An 18,083-nucleotide genomic window follows, 5' to 3' on the forward strand; every position below is an offset into this window, starting at 1 on the left:
TGGATAGGCTACTAAGTACTTCAGCTCAATTTGAATTTCCCTTCAGTGCTAGTGCCGTGTTCCAATACCCGTACTTCCATGAGTGTACTTAAAGGCCATGGTGCAGGTTTTATTTTTTTCGAATTTGCGCAATTTTCTTGTTGGTAATAAACATTTTAATGGTTACTTATTGTATTTAATGTTGTTGGGTATCACAAAACGGAATTTAATACGAAAAAGTGGGTCATATTGGAGCGGTTTGCGATAGCTTCTAATTTCTCCCGGAAGACGTTGCATGACGTCACGGTAGGGAGACAACAGACGTAGCCCTTCGAGACCCATTGAGAGTAGAGGGTACTAGAGAGATAAGAGATAGATAAGTAAGAGATAAATGCATAAATACATATATAGATAGCCTAGATAGATAGATGGATAGACATATAGATAGACAGCATAGATATTGACCGATATAGATATAGACCGAGAGATAGGGAGACAGACAGACAGATAGCATAGCATAGCATAGCATAGCGAGTTAGGTAGGTGGGTAAGTAGGTGTAGATTTAGAATGGTGTACAACTGTGTTTGTGCTGGGTGTAATAACTCTAGCAAAACAGGACACAGGGTCCATGCCTTTCCGAAGGACAAGGCAACCCTCAGACAGTGGGTACAGTTTGTCCGCGTTAGACGGGCAGATTTTTCTATTCCCTCGGTCACAAAGAACTCCAAGGTCTGCAGCGCTCATTTCACGGAGGAGGATTACGAGGGGATGTCAGGATGGTATCTCTCGGGTTAAATAGGCTGGCACAGCTTATTCCGAACGCCGTGCCTTCTGTGCACACGCATCTCTCTGCCTGCCCTGCCCCGAGACCGAGAGGCACCAAGATCAGTGCCGCCAGCCGCAAGCGAGAGCTGGCTATGGTAAGCCTCATGCTAATGTTTACAAGCTGTGTGTTAGCTAGCCCTGTGTGTACTATATACCGTATTCCCTTTGACCCCGCCTCCACTACAGTCATGACTCATGATCAGTCTGACATTAGAAAAGCACATTTCGTGATTCATGAATATGAACCAAAACAAAATTGTCCTGAAGTAAATGTCCAAAAGCTTGTCATATAGAAAGCGCCATGGCTAGTGTTTGGATCACTGGCGCTCATCAAGCGGCTTTCACATTGCCCTTTTCCTGATGGAAAGTGACTATTACGGTCCTCTTTCATATGTATTTAGACCTGACCGTGTCGCTAATCTATTTACGCAAGATGTTGACAGATGCCTCACCGTGTGAGACCACGGACAGTGTCAATGCTGCTACGGTAGAGGACCCCTTGCCCTAATACACTTGTGACACTGGGACACAGTGTATTTTGAAGCCCCTTGGAAGGTCTCACGGTAAATCTTTATTTCATACTCTGGGGATCTCATAACATTCTTTTTACTGTAAATATGTTTGCTATAATTCATATGCAGGACAATTTCACGTGTTTCCACTGGAGAAAAAAATCGGTCTATTTGTATGTCTGCTGTGTGTGTGCCTACCTATCTTGGTCTCTTGCAGGCTCAATGGCAGCAGTAAAACTGGAGGGTATCATCACAAGGACATCCTTACTGAAGGATGTTCGACAGCTGTCTCCGCAGCACCAGACTTACTCCTCTGAAGCCTTCCACTCCCTGATCCTGCACTTCGCGCCCAAGCACACTGGGTTTCCATACCATGGCATGTATAGCAGGTCAGTGCTGTCCAATGGAATAACAATGCTGTATTTTATCATACATACACCAGGTTTCGAAAGTGTTCTCAAATGTGTTATTCTGTAGGCTTCTCTTAACGGCGCTGCATTACAACTATAATGCGAACAGAGAGACCGCACGAATAAGCGATGGTTTGGAGTAGGGCTGTAACAATACGCGTATCAAACCGAAAATCGCGATACTCAAAGCCACGATCCTGTCTCGCGGTGTGAGAAGGCAGAAGCGCGATACGCCCTTTCTAACTCTGCGGTCAAATTGTCCGATTGAAATTTGCTAATAATTTGTCTAGATTAGCCGTTCTCAATCTGTGGTACGCGTACCACTGGTGGTACGCGAGCGCCCTCTAGTGGTACGCGGAGTATGAACGATTTTTTGAAGCAATTTTTTGAAGTTGAAGCAACCGTTAAAAAAAAAAGTGCATGTACCCATCATATGCAAACAATGATCTTAAACCTGCATTGACTAACTGCTGTGACGACGAGTAGGGGAAGCAGAAATTTAGCAAAATCGTCCTGTGACGAGACGTTGAAGTCTGCCTTCAGAGGCCAGACATTACTGGACTTTTGGATGCAGCGACGCAGCGAATGTCCGGCGCTTTCAGACAAGGCGGTGCGCTTTCTAATTCCACTCGCGACCAGGCTTCTCTTGGTCGCAAATAGTCGCAAATAAGAGCGATGACTACTGTCATGTCATCGCTCTTAATTTATCCCAAAAAACGCAGCTGATCGGACGCACCACACGATTCGGAGGCATGCATCACATTTAAGGATTTTTAATCATATTCTTTTTTTTTCAGAAATGCATTCGGAAGAGAAGGGAGACTAGCGTTGCTCACGGGTTGGAATGAAAGGGAGAAAAGGGGACAGAGTTGCCTGCGGAAGCGATGTCTGAGATGCAGAGACTGCTTCACGCTACCAGTGTCAGTTTCGTACGGTGTGGAATGAGAGCTTGTGAAGGCACTATTGTGAAGGTACGCCTGCGTGCTTGCGCAATAGCATACTGCCCGAGAAGGCAGTATCGCCGTCAAATCTGTCCCTGGGAAAAGTAACGTTGCTTGCGCCTTATTGAAAAAGGAAACCGCTATAATGAAGTAGCGGTAATATTTCCACATTAATTGATAAAATAACAGGGGATGGGAAGGGGGGATGGCTGTTTCAGAAGGGGGATACTTTTGATCATTTTAATTCCAAAGGGGGATGCCATCCCCCCTCATCCCCCCTCAACTCGAGTGCTGGAAGCAGGTTGGATACTGAACCAAGTCTGAGGCTAAAGCTAACCTCAATCGACCCAGACATCACACCCCTCTCACTAAGCATGATAGGCCTAATTTTCAATGTGTGCCTGAGTACATTCTCCTTCAAACCTAAACATAGTTTACATTCTGACCTTATGGCACTTACTGCAGTATTTAATTAATAGTTAATACTGAATGCGTTGTTTTTCTATGACACGCTTGTTCTTACTCATGATCGTTTGATTACAGTGTTTTCGCAGTACACATGATTTCTCTCTTTGCTGTGCATGATTGCTTATAACAGGATTGTTTGACTCAGTATTTAAATATTCATGTTCAATTATTTGAATGTTTTGATGCAGTACAATTTACCTCACATGATTGGTTGACTGCAGTTGTTAAAATTAATATTCAGTGCTGTGAATGCTTTAATGCAGTATACTTGTTAATAACCTCACTAGATTGACTGGTATGTTATATGCCAGATGATATCCCCATTTGCTGGGTAGCATTATTGAAGCAGTTCAATTGTTAGTATTATCCCGTTGCAAGTGTTTAAATACAATACATGAGTTATAGACAGTTGGTTGCTCCAGTCAAGTAAAGTTATGTGAATAATAAATCGTATTATTAATATTAATGCCTTCTGTGTAAACTCTATGTAGTTATAGGCCTACGCACTTTATTTAAATTCCGGTGGTACTTGGAGAGCCAAATCATTTCTATGGTGGTACTCATGGTAAAAAGTTTGAGAACCACTGGTCTAGATAATAGTCTGCTGACAGCGCCCCCTCCTATCGATGCCGTAAGTATGCGACTGCAATCCTCCGTGGCTACGGAGGATCGCATTTCTCCACAGCCGTCGAAGTGCTCATATGCGATATGAACGACATTTATCCAGAGGGGGCCTGTGTGATCCTGTCTCTAGTGTTTTGTGTGATTTGACTGGCAGTTTGTCTGCTTATAGGTCGGAATGAAGCGGCCACCGATTATTGACAGGATGGGTAGGCTTATTTATTCTACCGGACTCGTTCGCTTCTTCACTAGACACACGCGCTACCGCTCTCTCTCCTCGCTCGTCCACTCACTCGCTGACGTCACTCACACACGCATACGCACATTGCCATTCTGGCGCACACACATATGCTACTCGTAACGCCTCGTTATTGCGACGTTCATGACCTTCAGGTTTTTCTCCATCTATTGAAAGTTAGGCTATTAAACATGTTGCATTCTATACGGCCTGATTATGTCATTATTTAAAGGTTGGGTAGGTGATTTGCGAAACGCCAGCAGATTTTGAAAATACACAACTCAAATGGTCCTACCCCCTCTCCTTCAACGCTGACTCTGACTCCACCCATTCCAAGTACCTGGACGCGCAATCATGCACGAGCGCGAACAGAGATGCGCGAGAGCGAGCCAGGCTAGCTTAGGTTTTCGTTTAACAACATGGCACTACATTCAGCTGTAAGTTGCACCCAGTACCGCGGGAAGTAGGAGTGCTGGGGGTGCTGCAACACCCCCTGTCCGAGGCCCTGTCTTATCACAGAAAACGATCATTTCTAAAAACTCCGGCCAAAGTGGAGATTTCTGAAAACGCCGGTTATGTGTTGTCGTGTCAACGGGGAGAAACGGGATTTTAGGTTCTGAAGCGTCACATTATGCACCAGGAAATGCTTAACGTCATGTGAGCGCCCGCTGTACCGTATTGGTCCGAATATAAACACAAACCCCATTGTAAGACGACCTATATTTGGAAAAAAGATTTGAAGACCAGATCCGTTTTTTATGAATAAATAAATTGTATTCATTGAAATAATATACGAAAATAAAAAGGCATCGAATGAAACACTGCATTGCCACTAAACAGTAGTGCAAATAGGCCGTACTGATGTGTACACCAAAGACTATTCCTGACACTCCTCTGCCCCGCTGTGTTCGCTCTGGCTGTGGTCGCTCCGAACTGTTTCGGCCCGTGGCAAAGCGAGTCATCCTCGCGCTTTCCAAGGCATTTTGAGACGCAGCATTTATTTAATGCTCATATGACCTAGTGCTGAAAAAAGGTTATATGAAAAAGTGTGAGGGTAGCGGTGGTGCGCTAAACTTGTTCTGTGAGCAGCTGGATGTGAACGATCGATTTTCAACTGTCCGCGCATGCACTGGTGTAATTGAGCTGCGCTGCTATACATCTTTTTTTATCAATGTAACGAGTTGCGAGTCTAGTGCAGGCTGAGTTTTTTTTTTCCCCAGCACCCCCTGCTGAGAATACGTTCTCGCTGCACCGGTTGGACCAGATGTTATAAACATTAAACGGTCACATAAATCATTACTATTTTTAGAAAATGTATGTTTGTTTCATATAATTGTATTGGAAGTCCTGGTTTTCACTAGGGTTGCCGCGGTGTGGACATTTTCACACCGAGTAATACACTCGTCTCCACACCGGTATTACCGAGTATAAACGGTATAAACTTTGAAACTAGGTCAACCGCCACACAAGCATCGGTTTTTAGACCCTTCTCGTCCTTCAGTTGCCGCCAACGTTCGACAGCAGCGCCTAGGATTATTCTTGATTTCAGTTTTTCTCTTTCAGCGTTTTTATTATCAATTACTCCCTGAAAAAGAGTTTTCCTTCTCTTTGCTGGTGGTGGTGGGGATGGTGGCGTCTTGTCTGCCATGGAAATTGTCTTCTACTGCTAGGTCCAAATGTGGATTAACTAGTTCCAGTAGCTACCGCAGGATAACAACAAACAGGAGCTTTCTCTGGGTCACGAGCTCTGGGTCACGAGTACTGCACGAAGGGGTCGCGCGCGGGGCGCGGGGGAGGGGGAGTGCAGTACGACCGTTTGATTGACGTACTTACTGTCCAATGCAACTCGGTGGCAATGGAAATGATTGGCTGGAGTTTTTCGAGCCCTGCCCGTTCCACAGATGATTGACTTGTTTAATTTTCATGTCAGTACTTCTAACTCAGTGGCTGTAAGCGGGTTATGATAAGGATTTCAAGTAATTTTGCAAAAATGGCCAAAAAAGCAAATCACCTATACAACCTTTAAGCTACATAGCCTAATGAGTAGTGCTAATAAGGATATTTGACTAAACCAACCAAACAGTTGAAAAAAGCATCCTCCCACACGTTATTTCTTTATTCATTTAGCTATACTTTAATAGTATTCTTTCTGTTCAGTGTTCCAAATTATTTGTTATTAAATGTTACATTAAGTTAATTGGTATATAAGTGTTGTTTAAATAAAATGCTTTTTAAATTTCAAAAAATCGTGGGATGTATCGAACCGTGTGTCAAAAATCGTGATACAAACCGAATCGTGAGTTTGTGTATCGTTACAGCCCTAGTTTGGAGAGGTATAGCATGCGATATCCATGTTTCAGAAAAGGTGCCAGGGTAGTTGTTCCCATCAAAGAGAAGGCCTCATACGGTAGGCAGTGTCATGCAGTTCTATCATATTTTGACATTTGCGCACAAGACATCTGTGACATCGATCTTTATACAGTATTTTATCATTATTATGTCTGCAGGTTATGCAACGTCATTAATCGAGGCCCTTCGGGAGAGCTACATCGATTCACCCAAGGCTCTTCAAGAGGTTCGCCAAATCCTTCCAACAAATTCCCAAGGAGGAGGCCGTCAGCCATCTAGCCCAGCAGTCACGCTACAAAAAATTGAATTAGAATATTTTTTTTCCCAGACAGGTCCAATCATTTAGTTGTGAGTATGTATGTATGTGTAAGTATGTTATTTTATTTGGTGGTGGTTTTCTGTATGCCGCATGTTTTGTTTTCTCTTTGTGTGCTGTTTATTGCTTGGGTTTTTTGATTGTTCCAGGAAGTTTATTATAACCCTACATTTTAACCCCTTAGCTGACCCTAACATCTCTGTCGACTAACATTATCTCTTGGTTATTTATGGCTGTAACCCATTCATTCCTTTATCAGCATCACCATGGTTACCGCCTCACTGCATGTCACATGTTTTGTTTTTATTGCTTGGGTTTTTTACTTAGTTGTGTGCACAAATCATTCCTTTACAGCTCCATAATTCATAAAAAAGAAATTAAGAATCCGAAAGGGACCTCTGGGTGCGCTTTTCTCTTGGATCACTATGCGTCTGCTCTGTGATATCATTGCATGTATGTGTCCGTGAGTGAGTGAGAACCATCGGCTGACCCTCAGGTAAGATCACACTATTGCAAGATTATTTTATGTTGGTTTCTTTGTGCCTAACCCTTTTTTTCTTGAGATTTGTTTACTTTATCAGGCCTTTCAACCTGTCCCTTTTTTCAGTAATCGATCCCCATTACTAGGGATGACCTAATAAACTGTTTTTATATGAATTCACGTGTTCTGTGTATTTTATAACATTTTAAGGGCGGTTGAGCGATCGCAACACAACAAGCATGAGTTAATTCTTGAACTGAAAAATAATTTTATTCATGTTGTACGTGCCAATATGGTTTTTATTCTTCATCCAAACGAGGCCATTGAAAGCCATGATAGGTCTGGTCACCACTCTGAAATTGTTGCCTGATGGCTGAAACCAGACAGGAGCATAGAGGCTTCCTTATATGCAGGCCAAGAACTCCATGAGCCCAGCGTATAGCCTGCCTGTATGCAGTGTACCGGTATTGCCTAGGGAAGTAGGTTGGACAATAATTTATTTTCATGCATGTTTATTGTCTATGCAACACATCTCTAGTCGCCTATAACTGTTTAAGTTGGTTCATAGGACTCTAAAAAAGAATGCTAAAGTAAACAAACAATTAACATACTCGTGCGTGCTGGCTTGAAGGGGACCATGATCCTGCTTGAAATGTGTGTACGCTATCTTCAGCACAAACGGATTCAGGCAGAATGCCTCAAATCATGGATGCTGAGTGAGGCATGTCACATCTGCTGGTCTTGGGCTGAGCTCCTCGACCAGCGACCAAAACGCACTCACTTCCCTACAGCACAAGCTCTCCACCACAGATTCCATGGGACGGCACCGCCCACACAAACACCTGCCAAACACAGCGACACAGACACGCTTACTACTCTCTCTCTCTCTCTCTCTCGGTAAGCGCTACCTTGACGGTGTCAATGACAATCAATCACGAGGAGTAGAATCGAAAATAATCACGCTGAATTCATGACCAGCCTACGTGACCGGCGGCTAACGGGTACGTTTGCAACAACACTTTCACCGGAGGAATAGGTAAAAGCTTAGAAATAAACACTAGTGATGTTATGGTTTGCGTCGAGGCATCGGGGCGTGTGTCGAGTACCTCGGCTCCTCCCCCAGCGAAGCTCCGTATCGAGTAGGATTCACATAGGCGAAATGACGTAGCGCGTGACGTTCGAGGCTTCATCTCGGGCTGTTCCGCGATATGGGTTCACAATTGGCACTTTTTTACAAAAAGAAGACCCTACCCAGTTCCAAGATCACTTTTATGGCTATGTAATTAATCACACTCATTCTCAGTCATCATGCAGTTCTATTATTACAATTATTAGTAGGCTACTGTAGTTATAAGACAATCTATTTTGCCCGGGATGACTTAAAATCTTTGTCAAATGATTTGTTCTCTACCATGAGCTCGGGAGATATTTATGAACGGCACACTCACACGTATCACTGAAATGACTTTAATTCTTAAACGTTTTGATGTTGTACGAAGCAAACATCACATCATCACAGGAAACTCTTTCTTTCATCATAATTTCATTCACCACTAGGTGTCCCTAGCGTAGCCTACTCATTTGAAGCTTCGAGGTCGAACCACTTTGATGGTTCATCTGGCTGCGAGGCTTTGACGTTTCATGAGGCATCATCTCGGCACCACTAATAAACACTAGGCAAAATATGTACCGGTAGTTACTGGAGCTATTAGGCAACCATAAAAACGTGGGATAACTAATCGTAGGGGTTATCTGGGGGGGGGGAGCTCGTACAGCAACGAGCTCAAGCGCTCGTTGCTGCATTTCTAAATGATAGCAACTCACCAGGACACCTCACCAACTCTCCACCCATTCTCCTCCAACCATGATTTTAATTGGCTTTGACGGCCATCAATCCTCGGCAATTCCTCATTCACCCCCTCACGTCTAACAGGCTCGAAATTATACGGCTGTGGGCCATCATAAATGTAATTTGTGGTTCTTGCCACCTCTTCCTCATCCCAGTTAGACGCCATAGTTCTAGTACTAGGCTAAGGCTACCTTCCACCACGACTCCCTACCGTGACGTCACCACCGAACGACGTTAGAAAACACCCGTTACCACAAAAAACGACAAAAAGCGACAAAAACTGGACTTTAACACCATTTTGGAGACATTGATGAATGCGATATATATTTTGAGTGCTTTATGTACCCATTAATCGAAACTTCCGGTTAACCTGCACCATGGGCTTTAAAGGAAGTATACTAGTATACCGTAGTATACTGTAGGCTACTATCCGTACTCACTTTTTTTCAAAAAATTTCAGATGCGAGTGCTGTTCCAAATCGAGTACTCCGTGGTGCACCAACCGGAAATTATGATCACGACTGCCGCCGCGGCTCCTCCCCCGCAATAAACCTCCCGCTTTGAACGGTGAACTCTTTAAGCCTAGCAGCTATAAAAAGCTATAAAAACTATAAAAACTACAAAATGACTATTAATGCAGGCTATGTGGAAAATGCGCAGACTTTGGCTCAGCCTGGCTCCGCCTTTTCCGCTACGTAGCTAAGATGGCTGCCGTTGAGTACGGAAAGTGTCCTTCGATCCACACTTCACGATTAGCCCGTTTTGAGTACGACGTCCGGGTCCTTGAAGTATACTTCTTTTCGCCGGATCTGAATTGGAACGTACTACGTACTCAAAATTCGGCTAGTAAGTACGGATAGTACGGGTATTGGAACACGGCATAGGTCTGGGTCTGCGGTATGTTAGTGTGTTTTCTCCGTCTAAATTTTCAGCATCCAATCAACGAACAGAGGGAGTGGCTGAGATCAATGAAGTTAAAGTCAGCTCTCATCTTCACGCACGGTGATTGGTTTGTTTACGGCCTGCGTGCAACCTCAGCGATTGGTTATGGCAGATCCAGAGTGGCACTGGGCAGATCCAATAGTTTTAAGGGAAATTAGGTTTCATGTTGACAGAGCGAACCCCTTGTTATGTCTGACGCCAGGTGGTTTTATGTTTTAATGCAGAAATTCTACATATTATACCCTTCTATTTACCCTTCTTATACCCCTTCTACCCCGGATGACGATGAGATGAAATGAGTGTCAAGGAAGGGGACCTGCTGGAGATGGAGAGTTTGTTTGAGTTTTATACGGGGGTGGTGTGAGTTGAGGATATGAATAAAATGGTGAAATTCCATGTCGGATTTGTCCCAGAGTCCAATATATCATCAAGATAGCGAAAAATATATTAAAGGGCGCGATGGGCATTTAAAAAAAGCAGATTCTTCCCAGTCGGCCAGGTAAATATCTGCGTAGGCCGGTGAATATTTTCTCCCCATGGCACAGCTGCATATCTGTAGAAAAAAGTTATCAAAAAGAAAATCGTTGCGGGTGAGGGTAATTCGTAAGAATTTTAAAATGAAGTTATCAGGGTAAGATAGATCGGGTGACGAGGCCAATGCTTTTTTTACTGCCTCCAGACCAAGGAGATTGTCAATGTTGGTATACAAGGAATCCACGTCGATCGAAAAGATAAAAGTATTCACGGGGACGATGAGATTTTTTAATTTATTAACGAATGTATGGGTCTTTGAGGTAACTCGGATGAGTATGGGACAGGGTTTTTTTGTAGTAGTCTATAAACTCTGCCAAGTGTTAAGACTCAGAGCCACAATCGCTCACTATAGGCCGTCCCGGAGGGACCATGAATGAAACAGTCCAATTCTCGGGGGGTTTGTGTATTTTGGGAAGGAGGTAGAACAATCTCGCACAAGGGAGATCAGGGCCGTAGAGGTAGTATGCCTGCTTGGCGGTAATAAGGTGTTCTTTTCTCATTTGATCAATTAAGACCCTAACCATCGTCTGAGTCTCCAGGTACATGTGCTGTGCGAGAGGGCGATAATAAGGAGTGTCGCCTCCAGAATGTAATTAGTCCGATCCTGAATTACAATTTGGCCTCCTTTATCCGCCAGTTTAATAATAATATCATGGCGAGATTTTAATTTTTTGAGGGCCTCTTGTTGATGGCTTGTGATATTGTCCTCCCCTACAGGACGTCGACGTCAGAGGTCACGGAAGGAACGCAGGTCGTGATCAATGAGATCGCGTATGGGTGTCAAGACGGAATTCATGGCTGGTTCCCAAATAGACGGTGTAGTAAAAGGTAGCTAAAAAAAGTCGGCATTACAATTAAAATAGTCGAGAACTTTTAGAGGTCGTGATAGGTGTGTAAGTCTCGTCTCAACAGGTCGCGGTCTGGGAGTGACGGTGTCGGGATGAAGGTGAGGCCCCGTTGGAGGATCTCCTGTTCTGATGGGGCGTTGAAGAGCAGAAAGGTTTGTAACATTGGATTGGGAGGTCGGAGGGGACTGCGCTGCGCCTGGTGGTCCAACTATAAATCCAGCTGGGTCAGCCAGTCCAGTAGCATCGACCTCGCTGTCTCCGGAGTCCAGTGAATATTATCATGGACCGTCAGGAATTTAGGTAACGACAGTTGATTAAGGTAGCTGGATCGGGAGTCGACGTCTTGTCGATCTTGTCTAGTCGACGTCGACTCCTCCATCATCTTTCCAACTCTAGTTGAAAGCATCTCTTCCCGTTGAGAGTGGGGATCAAAACGACGAGCTGTATCATAGTGGTATGTGTTCAATGCCAGGCGGTGAGTGTAATATTACATGCGTTCTGTTTAAGGGTTCTTGAGCCTCCTTTAGGCCACTGAGTAGAATGCAGCCTATTCCTTTGAATTTAGAGGTTTGCATTCTCATTGGTTGTTCAAGTCACATGTTAATTGCTCTATTGATTGGTTAAGAGTTTGCCAGCCTTGTACTTGTCAAGCCATCCATGTTCAGGATCTATGTTCATTTGGCTCTGTCTGCCTGTGTAAGCTTTTGAGAAGCTTTGTTTGTAAGTACATAAGTTCATCAATGTTTAAACAAACTGTTCATGCTTATATTTCATCGTATCTATTTGTGTAACTTCATAGTGATTTTTTCATTGGTTTATTGTGTTTCACACTATCAAACAACTTGGACACCACTTCATTAAATGGACATGCAAATGCACGTTCACAATGTACATTGTTCTGCATCATCATTGAAGCTTCCTAGCTGTACTTCATTCAAGTTAAGAGTGTTTAACTATCTGATGATGGGCGCCTCGCTACGCGCTCGGGTGCCGGAATAGTCGTCACCATCGGTCGTCGTCCATTAAAACAAGCCACTTCTTCCAGTGGTCGTGGCTCTGTGGTCCCTGGCCACCGGTACACGGACCTGAAGTCCAGGGCCCAGTTTCCCGAAAGCATCGTTAGCCTAAATTGATAGTGAAGTGCGTTGTACAGCATCGTACAGTTTTCACACCGTTTCCCGAAAGCATCGTTGGTAACGAACGTCGTGAAAACGCTCGTAGCTAACGGACTCCAGGGGTACCCGTAGGACGCTAAGAGCATCGTTGGCCAACTATAGCCTCAGTAGCGTCACCAGCGGACAATCCTAGTATTGGATGCGTTTTATTAAAACACATCCAATGCCCAGCTTGAGCGATTTCGCAACCAAAAACATTGGTTACCGCTGATATATTACTCATAGACTACTGTTAGATTTTCTTTGGGGGGTCTATGACACTAACAACAGAAGCCTTACATCTACGGAACCTGCCTCACCCACAAAACAACCAGTCTTGTGCGTGACCCCAGCCACCCCTCCAGCCCCTCCAGCCCCTCCAGCCTCCTGCCGTCTGGGAGACGGTTAGCAGCCTCCGGGCCGGCTCCAGCAGACTGGGAAACAGATTATTTCACCAGGCTGTCAGGAAGCTCGACTCTCTCCCAGGGCCGCGGGAAGTGGGGGTGCTTAGGGTGCTGCAGCACCTCCACTTGCGGCCCTTGGCTGTTACTGCAAGGGAGAAAGTTTTCTGAACAAATCAATACTTTTTTTTTTTTTTTGTATAATTTTATCATACAACATGATTTTTCATTAAATTATTTACATCCACCCTTTTTAGGATATTTATCATGTTATCATTTCATTTTATTCAGAACATTGTCTGTGTAGGCTGACGTAGGCTATGAAGCACAACGCAGAACTGGTACTATGCTGATTTTACGTAAGCATGTTGGTGTTCAACTTCTGTTGTAGTGAACATTCTAAAACTGGTGTAAAATGTTGCTGCCATATTAATAGACACGTTGAATGTTATTGTTTTGATTCTGGAATCCCGCACGTAAACTGTTTGGCAAAAAAAGAGCAAAGACGGACGGTTCACTTGACGGAGAAACTGTCACTTACCTCATATCAGAAAACTCATAACCTTGGATGAAAATTAAGGCTTTCTTTTATTGTCACTTCCCTTTGTAAACCATTAGAAAAAACCTCCTGAATTCTTGTTAAAACGCTATGCATAATCCCGGACCGCAACAGCTTGTCGGCATGTTGTTAGTGTGTGAAATTCAGTACAGTATCAGCCGAGTTGACTCTAATTTCCAGATTGTTTACTTGCTAACGTTTGTGAATAACAGTGGCTAGTTGGCAGAACTCCTTTTACACACCAGTAGAGTGTTTATCAGTGGAGAGCCCTGAATGTGACGTCACCCATCATCTCGTCTCTGTAAACAATGGGTGTTGCGCAGCATTTATTATGATGTCATTATTTAGACTCTCTCTCAGCAACCCCCCCCCCTCGGACTGACTTCCCGCGTCCCTGGTGTTACCCCGTATGTTTTATTCGATACATTTCGACAGTGTTACCCTTTATGTTTTTTTTCATGACGACCAATAAAAAACCACAGTGTTACCCCTTATGTTTTTTTTCATGACGACCAAAGAAAAACGATAGCGTCACCCCTGATGTTTCATTTGATAAAAACGACAGTGTTACCCCCTATGTTTTAATTAATTAATATCAACAGCGTTACCCCTTATGTTTTTTTCATGGCGACCAAAGAAAAACGTCAGTTTCACCCCAAATGTTAAATTTGATAAAAACGACAGTGTTACCGCCTATGTTTTAATTGATAAATATCGACATGTTACCCATCAAGTTTCATTTGACAAAAACAACAGTGTAATCCCTTATGTTTTTTTTCATGCCGACCAATAAAAAACAACAGTGTTACCCCTTTTTTTTTTTTCATGCCGACCAATAAAAAACAACAGTGTAATCCCTTATGTTTTTTTTCATGACGACTATTAAAAAACAACAGTGTTACCCCTTATGTTTTTTTTCATGCCGACCAATAAAAAACAACGGTTTTACCCCTTTTTTTTTTTTTCATGCCGACCAATAAAAAACAACAGTGTTACCCCTTATGTTTTTTTCATGCCGACCAATAAAAAACAGTGTTACCCCTTATGTTTTTTTTCATGACGACCAAAGAAAAAAGACAGTGTTACCCCTCATGTTTTTTTTCATGACGACCAATAAAAAACAACAGTGTTGCCCCTTATGTTTTTTTTCATGACGACCAATAAAAAACAGCAGTGTTACCCCTTACATTTTTTTTCATGACGACCTGTAAAAAACAGCAGCGTCACCCCTCATGTTTCATCTGATAAAACGACAGGGTAACCCCATATGTTTTTTTTCATGACGACCAATAAAAAAAAACAGTGTTACCCCTTATGTTTTATTTGATATATATCGACAGTGTTACCCCTTATGTTTATTTCATGACTGCCGATAAAAAACAACAGAGTTAACCCTCATGTTTTTTCCTTGTTGACCAATAAAAAACGACCGTGGAACCCCTTATGTTTTTTTTCATGCCGACCAATAAAAAACAACAGTGTTACCCCTTATGTATTTTTTCATGCCGACCAATAAAAAACAACAGTGTTACCCCTCATGTTTTTTTTCATGACGACTATTAAAAAACAGTGTTACCCCTTATGTTTTTTTTCAAGACGACCAAAGAATAAAGACAGTGTTACCCCTCATGTTTTTTTTCATGACGACCAAAGAAAAAAGACAGTGTTACCCGTCATGTTTTTTTTCATGACGACTATTAAAAAACAACAGTGTTACCCCTTATGTTTTTTTTCATGACGACCAATAAAAAACAACAGTGTTACCCCTTATGTTTTTTTTCATGCCGACCAATAAAAAACCAGAGTGTTACCTTATGGTTTTTTTCATGACGACCAAAGAAAAAAGACAGTGTTACCCCTCATGTTTTTTTTCATGACGACTATTAAAAAACAACAGTGTTACCCCTTATGTTTTTTTTCATGCCGACCAATAAAAAACCAGAGTGTTACCCCCTAGGTTTTTTTTCATGCCGACCAATAAAAAACAACAGTGTTACCTTATGGTTTTTTTCATGACGACCAAAGAAAAAAGACAGTGTTACCCCTCATGTTTTTTTTCATGACGACTATGAAAAAACAGTGTTACCCCTTATGTTTTTTTTCATGCCGACCAATAAAAAACAACAGTGTTACCCCTTATGTTTTTTTTCATGACGACCAAAGAAAAAAGACAGTGTTACCCCTCATTATTTTTTTCATGACGACCAATAAAAAACAACAGTGTTGCCCCTTATGTTTTTTTTCATGACGACCAATAAAAAACAGCAGTGTTACCCCTTACATTTTTTTTCATGACGACCTGTAAAAAGCAGCAGCGTCACCCCTCATGTTTCATCTGATAAAACGACAGTGTTAACCCATATGTTTTTTTTCATGACGACCAATAAAAAACAACAGTGTTACCCCTTATGTTTTTTTTCATGCCGACCAATAAAAAACCAGAGTGTTACCCCCTAGGTTTTTTTTCATGCCGACCAATAAAAAACAACAGTGTTACCTTATGGTTTTTTTCATGACGACCAAAGAAAAAAGACAGTGTTACCCCTCATGTTTTTTTTCATGACGACTATGAAAAAACAACAGTGTTACCCCTTATGTTTTTTTTCATGCCGACCAATAAAAAACAGTGTTACCCCTTATGTTTTTTTTCATGACGACCAAAGAAAAAAGAGTGTTACCCCTCATTATTTTTTTCATGACGACCAATAAAAAACAACAGTGTTGCCCCTTATGTTTTTTTTCATGACGACCAATAAAAAACAGCAGTGTTACCCCTTACATTTTTTTTCATGACGACCTGTAAAAAACAACAGTGTTACCCCTTATGTTTTTTTTCATGCCGACCAATAAAAAACCAGAGTGTTACCCCCTAGGTTTTTTTTCATGCCGACCAATAAAAAACAACAGTGTTACCTTATGGTTTTTTTCATGACGACCAAAGAAAAAAGACAGTGTTACCCCTCATGTTTTTTTTCATGACGACTATGAAAAAACAACAGTGTTACCCCTTATGTTTTTTTTCATGCCGACCAATAAAAAACAGTGTTACCCCTTATGTTTTTTTTCATGACGACCAAAGAAAAAAGAGTGTTACCCCTCATTATTTTTTTCATGACGACCAATAAAAAACAACAGTGTTGCCCCTTATGTTTTTTTTCATGACGACCAATAAAAAACAGCAGTGTTACCCCTTACATTTTTTTTCATGACGACCTGTAAAAAACAGCAGCGTCACCCCTCATGTTTCATCTGATAAAACGACAGTGTTACCCCATATGTTTTTTTTCATGACGACCAATAAAAAAAAACAGTGTTACCCCTTATGTTTTATTTGATATATATCGACAGTGTTTATTTCCCTTATGTTTATTTCATGACTGCCGATAAAAAACAACAGAGTTAACCCTCATGTTTTTTCCTTGTTGACCAATAAAAAACGACCGTGGAACCCCTTATGTTTTTTTTTCATGCCGACCAATAAAAAACAACAGTGTTACCCCTTTGTTACGGCTCCAGGATGTTAGCTTGCTACGTCTAGGGGGGGGAGTAGGGGAACCATAACACATGTTACTGTTAGGCTGACTGGGAGAACAACAAAACAGGGCACAACAGCGAACTGGGTACAAAAGTGTGTTTATTTAGCTAGCGATCCGCCAAGGGGAATAGGGAACTATAAGCGGAGCCAAATCAAAGAAAACAAGATAAAGTGACAACTAACCAGTGCACACATACAACCTAGCTAATACATACAGAGGGTGGCCCCGCTTCTAACCTGATGTGATAACAGAGTAAATCTACGTGATGGTAGTGTAAACCCAAGGGTATCTTACCTATTCACCTAAACCCCTATGGCATCTTACAAACAAAAGGCAACAGCACGACACAGGCAGACAATGGCTTCCCCCATGGAGACAAACAGGTGCAAATTATCAAGGCCTGATGACACTGATTGGCCAACAGACAGCTCCCAGATTGGACAGGGGGTTGGACGATGGTGGAGGAACAGCCAATGGTGTGGGATCTACAGAGAACGAGAGCGGAGACACAGGAAAACAACCACACACGTAACACCCTTAAGTATTTTTTCATGCCGACCAATAAAAAACAACAGTGTTACCCCTCATGTTTTTTTTCATGACGACTATTAAAAAACAACAGTGTTACCCCTTAAGTTTTTTTTCATGCCGACCAATAAAAAACAACAGTGTTACCCCTTATGTTTTTTTCATGCCGACCAATAAAAAACAACAGTGTTACCCCTGATGTTTTTTTTCATGACGACCAAAGAATAAAGACAGTGTAACCCCTCATGTTTTTTTTCATGACGACCAAAGAAAAAAGACAGTGTTACCCCTCATGTTTTTTTTCATGACGACTATTAAAAAACAACAGTGTTAACCCTTATGTTTTTTTTCATGACGACCAATAAAAAACAACAGTGTTACCCCTTATGTTTTTTTTCATGCCGACCAATAAAAAACCAGAGTGTTACCCCCTAGGTTTTTTTTCATGACGACTATTAAAAAACAACAGTGTTACCCCTTATGTTTTTTTTCATTAAGACCAATAAAAAACCACAGTGTTTCCCCTTATGTTTTTTTTCATGACGACCAAAGAAAAAAGACAGTGTTACCCCTCATGTTTTTTTTCATGAC

At 42.2% G+C, this 18,083-nt stretch overlaps 2 long non-coding RNA genes across 3 annotated transcripts; one reads left to right on the forward strand and one right to left on the reverse strand.

Annotated features, from left to right (window-relative positions):
- Window positions 1–495: 495 nt before the first annotated feature.
- LOC115544532 (uncharacterized) lies at window positions 496–7,317 on the forward strand. Of its 2 annotated transcripts, XR_003976901.1 has the most exons (3): window positions 496–1,368; window positions 1,535–1,706; window positions 6,503–7,317. It is a non-coding gene; the product is annotated as an uncharacterized LOC115544532 (long non-coding RNA). The 2 variants fall into 2 exon arrangements; XR_003976900.1 differs by having other exon boundaries at window positions 496–1,706.
- A 105-nt stretch (window positions 7,318–7,422) lies between these two features.
- On the reverse strand, window positions 7,423–7,845 carry LOC115544533 (uncharacterized). Its single transcript, XR_003976902.1, has 2 exons — window positions 7,753–7,845; window positions 7,423–7,612 (listed from the first exon to the last, which is right to left on the reverse strand). It is a non-coding gene; the product is annotated as an uncharacterized LOC115544533 (long non-coding RNA).
- Between the last annotated feature and the right edge of the window lie 10,238 nt (window positions 7,846–18,083).

This window comes from Gadus morhua, chromosome 5, assembly GCF_902167405.1.
Source record: "Gadus morhua chromosome 5, gadMor3.0, whole genome shotgun sequence".
Lineage (NCBI taxonomy): Eukaryota > Metazoa > Chordata > Actinopteri > Gadiformes > Gadidae > Gadus > Gadus morhua.